Source organism: Triticum dicoccoides, chromosome 3A, assembly GCF_002162155.2.
Source record: "Triticum dicoccoides isolate Atlit2015 ecotype Zavitan chromosome 3A, WEW_v2.0, whole genome shotgun sequence".
NCBI classification, from domain to species: domain Eukaryota; kingdom Viridiplantae; phylum Streptophyta; class Magnoliopsida; order Poales; family Poaceae; genus Triticum; species Triticum dicoccoides.
In genome coordinates this window covers 658125788-658132626 of record NC_041384.1, presented here as the reverse complement: position 1 = coordinate 658132626, position 6839 = coordinate 658125788, and the positions used below count along the sequence as shown (strand labels likewise).

The window sequence follows — 6839 nt, the reverse complement described above, 5'->3', positions numbered from 1 at the left end:
TATAGAAATCCTATGAGATTCCTACAAATCAAAGGAGGCCTCATATGTTTCGAGAAACTCCACAAAATGTTATTTGGTTCATAGGATAGGATTATCATAGGAATAGGAATCTTGTAGGAAATGAGATAACATGTATCTCAAATCCTATGAGTAGGAATAGGAAACAAGATGTTATTTGGTTGACACCAAAGGAATTTTTCCATTGAGTCTAGGCTCTTTTTTATTTTCCTATGAAATGTGGAGGATAGGAACCAATCCTATGTAGGAATAGGAATCCATTCCTATGAACCAAAGGGCTCTAAAGGAAAAAAATCCAATAAGAATCCTATCCTCTAGAATTCCTATGAAATTCCTCTAAACCAAAGGAGGCCAAAATGGCTGCCCAAGAAGTGCTCAAAACAGCATGCCTAGTGTTACTAACCAAAAAACAAGCTACAGATTCAGAATTATCACTACTTAACTGATTTCAGATAACTCATTTACTTCACTCCAAATAGCCTTAGGTACCGAACAATCAAATCTGGAACCAGTAGGTTTCAGCGCCACAAAACTTGAATAACATCAAATTACAAGCAAGTACTTTTACAACCAGCCGCCCAACGAACAAAGGAAGGGAAATACTACACACATGCTTGATAAAGGACGAGATCCATTACTTCAACAACAAGCGACGCACTTCATCATTCAGGCCCTTTAACCTGGAAGCGTGAAATGCAGCTGTATACTTTCTTGGTTACCTTGCCTTGCATGTTGTCCACATACTGATAGAATGAATACCTCCATGTCTCGCCGCAAAATAAGAAGATGCCCCAGTACAGCCAGAACCCAAAGATGAACCCAGCAGCCACGAAGCAATACAACCACAATGTCTCTCTATCTTCATCCAGGCTTGTTTCAGTTTGTGTCGGTGTCGGCGAGTTTTTGCAGTCTTCCAACGGAAACCCGCATAGCCCAGGATTATTGCTGTATATTGACTGGTCAACGAGTGTCCGCAGCTGATCACCCATAGGTATCCTCCCTGATAACATGTTGGTTGAGAGGTTCAGAGCGCTTATGCTCTTCAAATCTGCAAAGCCTTGAGGAATTTCTCCCCTAAGTTGGTTCTGAGAAAGGTCCAAGGATTCCAGCAGTACCAGATTGCCAATGTCTTCAGGAATATAGCCTGACAGATGATTTCCTGATAAGTTCAGGTACCTGAGTCCAACAAGGGTTGTGAGCCCTTTCGGGATTTCCTGTGATAGAAAGTTTCCAGACAAGTCAATACCAACCATGCGTGCTCTCGCAGTAATGTATAAATATTCCACATTCTTCCACACTATTTGCATTTGTGGTGCATCAAATTGGTACACGTCTCCTCCAAAGGATTCCTGTTCATGTTCATGTGCCATGCCAGTAAAATTCGTAAAATCACCTGGAACGGGTCCTGTGAGCTTATTTCTTGACAAATCCAATAGCCAGAGTTTCTGAAAGTGTAATATCTGGGGAGGTATGACACCTTCAAACATATTCGTTGACAGACGAAGAAATTTGAGTCCAGGTAAACTCCTGCTTATCCAAGATGGTATTGTACCTGAGAAATTATTGCCTCCGAGGTCTAAAGTGGTAAGGTTTTTGCATTTCTTAAGAGCCAAAGGAAAGGCTCCTTCGAAATGGTTATTGGCCAGGTGTAGATACTTAAGAGTATCTTCACATGTCCTCGAAAATGGAACTACACCGCTGAAAGAGTTGCTGGACAGATCCATGAATGTCACACGTGGCATCTCCCAGAAACACTTGGAGAGACCACCATGTAAGGAATTGTGTGATAGGTCCACGTAGTATAAACGAGAATGGTTGCAAATAAATACCTCGCCTTGGTCTGTCAGAAGTGTGCCATACAGCTGGTTTTGACTGAAAGCTAACACCTGAAGCTTTCCTAGAAGTGGAAGGTCACCAAATAGTCACTTATTTCTGCAACAATATTGTTTGCCACCAAGTCAATGACCAACAGGGTTGTGCAGTTTTGGAAGGTCTGCTGGCGAATGCTTGTAAATCCATTGTATCTAGCCCAGACCAAAGCCAGTGTTCCTCCGTCGCAAACAGATGATGGGAACACCCCGGAGAAGTTGTTACTTGCAATATTGATCATCTCTAAGTGGCTGCTATTCCCAAGCTCGGGGAAGATATGGCCTCCGAGCTGGTTCCTTGCCAGATCCAAATGCCGGAGATTTGTCAAACGAGATATGGTATCTGGTAGCTGCCCTTCCAAATAGTTGTATGATAAGTATATGATCTCCAGTTCTGTCATGTTTCCAATCTCCAGCGGGATGCTCCCTGTCAGATTATTCTCTCGCAGGCTCAGCCACTGGAGCTTCACGAGCAGCCCAATGGTTGGTGGGATTGATCCAGTCAAATTAACCGAGTCCAGATCGAGGTCCACCAAGCTCGTCAAGTTAGCAATCTCTTCAGGTAGCACGCCATTGAGGCCAAAACCAGGCATTAGTAGTACCGCAAGGTGCTTCAGCTGGGCAATGCTGTGTGGAATGGTGCCCCTCAAACCCCTGTTCCGGCTGATGTCCAACTCGACCAAGCTTGTCAGATTGCCAATCCCTGCTGGAATTGTACCGTGCAGATCATTCTGGACCAAGATGAGTTTCCTCAGGTGGGGAAAGGCTGAGAAGTCGAGCTGGTCAAGTGTGCCGTTCAGACTTGCACTCTCAAGGTCAAGCTCCTCCAAGCTCGTCAAGTTAGCTATCTCTTCAGGCAGCACGCCGCTGAGCCTCAAACCAGGCATTCGAAGTACAGCAAGGTGCTTCAGCTGGCCAATGCTGCGTGGAATGTTGCCCCTCAGATACTGGTTCCAACTGATGTCCAACTCGACCAAGCTTGTCAGATTCCCAATCCCTGCTGGAATTGTACTGTACAGATCATTATAGGACAGGAGGAGTCTCCTCAAGTGGGGAAAGACTGAGAAGTCTAACTTGTCAAGTGTGCCGTTCAGACTTGCCCTGTCAAGGTCGAGCTCTATGATGTGCCCGGCCGTGTCGCAGGTGATGTGCGTCCACCTGCAAAGGCTGGTGGAGTTGGCCATCGACCATGGCCCAAGGGACTCATCGGCATCAGCCAAGCTAGCCTTCCAATTCACAAGTGCTTCAGCTTCACGCCGGGTGTCGGCCTTCACTGGCGTGATCTCAGCGCATAGTAGGAGGCAGGTGTAAGGCAGTAGGAGAAAGCATACAGAATGCAGATGCTTCATGATGGCTTGGTACGAGTTGTGCTTCACTGCCGCAGAGGATATAAAGACTCTGAAGCTGGCCGGCCAGCCGTCCATTACAGTGGTCGTATGGTGGATCTCGTGGTTAACAAATGGCACATTCTCTGTAAATGGCGTACTTTTAGTTCAGATTAAGGAAAAGATACATGCTACGTACTGTAGTATTTTTATAGTCCCCATGACAACAGGAAACTACAAACTGCATGATGTATGCATGTGTCACTATCAGGGTGACACTTGGAAGTCATTGCTTAAGTTGAAATTATAAATAACTTTTGAACTCTGATACTTGAACGTATCACCCAATATATTGGTTGATATCTAATATATGTTGAAGACAATAAGTTACCAATTCCATATCCACGACTTAAGAACCTTGCTCCTAGCCTCCTAGAGCAGCAATTCGGGCATCATTGGCAGCCGCTTGTGCCCACAAAAAGGAGAAAAATAGCTAACTAAGAAGAAAAAATAGAATAGACATCCCAAAAATATTTGGTACTGTAAAATGATTTTTGGCTGGGGTCAAAGAAAAGCATGTCCAGCGAGTTTGTTCTAAACAGCCAGTTTGGAGAGCAAATACAATGATAACAATGTGGTCGCTGTCATTAGAGAACCCAACTGACATGTTTGGAAACTGTGTGGGTACTGTCACTTGAAATGTTTCATAGATAGTGTCACTAAAAGGGCATTGGCATTAAAAACAAATTGGTTCATGGTAGTATGATACAATATTTATCTTCGATAATAGGAAAACAACAAGTTTTCCAGTTGGGCAAGATCCATAAAATATATTGAAGTAGATGGGGAGACAAATAAGCAGAAGCAGTGATTTATTTGCATGTAATAGTAGTTCCCCTGACTTCCCAGCTATTCCTTGGAGTGCTTAAACAGGATCACTAACCTTACCAGACTTGCCAATCACCAAATCCTGGTTATGTTTGAAAGGGAAACAACCCATCAGCTTCTGTAACATGCTGAGAAGCTTATCTTCCAGTATGCTTTACAGGCCCGGGAAATGATCTTCTTGTATAGTGTGTCATCCTATAAGTTTCATGATCGATTGAATGCTAGAAGCCAAGGGATATGTGACCTTTGGAAGATGCCATACATCTTTCCTATGTCTACAATCTCCAGGTATTATAGCGCTCTAACTCATGCAGACCGGGGAGTTACAGTAAGATAGCTCCTTAACGAGACTATTCATCTCTGCCTTATGGTTACCTTTCCTGTCTAATGTCCAAATATCATAACTCTCCAGTAGTTGATACCAGAAAGCTACAATATCTGGGCACTGGACATAAGGGACGAGAATGTTAAGGTAGCTCCCTGCAAAATCATTCAATCCCGCTAACTGTACAGATGTCAAATCACCAGATGGCACGAGGCATTTTCTATCAACAAGATCTTAGTACCACTTGGTCTGAGAGATATTAGGAAAATGCTATACAAAAACATGATCCTGTACAGTTCAAACAGGGAGGCGTTCAAACCTGGTAAACAAAGATGAATTAATTAGACTCTAAAGAAATGAGCAAAACATGCACTCAAACACTGTACAGTTCAAACAGCACAATACGTCACACAAATGGGCAGCACTGATACAACATTTGAAGTGTCGACTGACCAATGGGCAGCACTGATACAACATTGCAACCAACCAAAGTTATAAATAAATAAAAGATACTGATTAAATCAATACAAGAAAACATGGGTTCCCACTGATGGAGGTTGTGACTTGTCAGATCCAGAACTATTGCAAGTATGTGTGAGGCTAGCTATTCCTTAACTAGGACATCAATTGATAATTTACCAGAATCGAGAGGAGAAACACCCAAGAAGACCCAAACCGTTTTGTATCTTGCTTACTAGGAGTCCAAGCAAGTGATAATTACGAATGCAAGAAGGCAACCCGCAAAGCCCACATTTAAGTATACCTAAAGCTAACCTTATGTTAATTTCAAATGGGGAATTGCACTAAGTTGACTTTAAGTATAGTTCTATATCCGTTCCAGAAAACGGTATAGCTATATGCAGGCTTGGCGGGTTGGCTGATTGCATCCTTGACGAACAAAGTAAATATAGATCCCGTAGGAGGACGAACAAATCAGTGAATTACATATCTGTTTACAGGTATCATGAGTCCAAGACAATGACTAATGGTACTTTAACTAAGAAGCAACAATGTGTGCAGACAACAAAATCAAGACTAATGTTCGAACTAAAGGGCATAATCAAAACAATACCTCATTTGAATCACTGGAATTTCGCAACTTCTGTCAGTGCAATTGTGACCACCGCTCATCTCAACTGACATCTATCCGACTATCCCTTGTTTTGTTTTATGTTCCTCCAAAAGTCTGTGCACATGAATTCTAAGCACCAACTCTCTGACATCTTGCAGTTTGATGCTTCCATGTGGCCAAAAAATGTTTGGAGCATACACATGCCTAGAGGAGTTCACTTGTTATTGCAAAGATCTCCGCACGTGTAAGCTAACAAGAAGCCTATTGTAAGCCACAATGTTACGTATAAACCCTAAATCAAGCATTTCATCCAACACAGCCTCGCCTTCCTTCACCCTGCCCTGCCTACCAAACCCCTGCACCAGCATGCTATAAGTCACACCATCAGCCTGAAAACCCTTCTCCTTAGCCAAAATCCTCAGCAAGTTTGCATCAGAAGTCCGCCCAGCTTCACAAAGTGCCTCGAAGATACAGTTACAAGATATGGTATCTGGTACAATCCCCTCCCCAACCATCCTTCCCATCAATCGGCACACATCATCCAGCTTCCCCACCTTCATCAAGCAATCCAGAACCGTTACGCCAGCAGGGACACTTAAGCAGCATGCCCCGTTCCTCTCCAATACCATCTCCACTATTTCCACTGCTTTGTCCACCCTTCCAACATGGCATAGGGATTCAACCAGATCCAAGCAATCAAACCCTTCCGGTACCACCGCATCCACCAAAAACTCTGCAAACACCTCTGCTGCCTTCAAAGCGTCGCCTCCACCGCACAACCCACCTATCAAAATCTCCATGGAAGCAACCGACAGCCCGGCCCCAAGCTGCAGCATCTCGTGAGCAACCTTAAGGCCTTCCTTGTACCTTCCTTCTCTGAAGAACCCGCGCATAAGAGTATTGAAGCTCACATCAGTCGGCGCACAGCTCCGGTGCCGCATCTCCTCAAACCACCGCATGGCGGCATCAACGCCTTCGACACGGCAGGAGCTGTTGATGAGTATGTTGAAGGTGTAGGCATCAGGGGCGACGCGGTGGACGCTGGTCATCTCGCCGTAGAAGCGGATGGCGTCGTCGTGGCGGTGGAGACGGGCGAGGGCGTGGAGGATGATGTTGTAGAACTCGGCGGGGAGGGGCGAGTCCGCGGCGCGGCGGAGGGACGCCAGGGCCTCGGACGCCGCGGGGATGTCGCCGGAGGTGGCGAAGGCGAGGATGGCCTTGCGGAAGGTGGGGAGGAGGTCGGGGCAGGCGAAGATGGAGTCGTCGGCGCAGGGGCAGGGGCGGGAGAGGACGAGCTGGAGGAGGAGCCGCAGCGAAGGGAGGCGGCGGGAGGCCGCGAGGCG

General features: G+C 45.4%; 1 pseudogene; it reads right to left on the bottom strand.

Annotated features, from left to right (window-relative positions):
• Window positions 1-551: 551 nt before the first annotated feature.
• LOC119270007 lies at window positions 552-5711 on the bottom strand (annotated as a pseudogene).
• Window positions 5712-6839: the final 1128 nt, after the last annotated feature.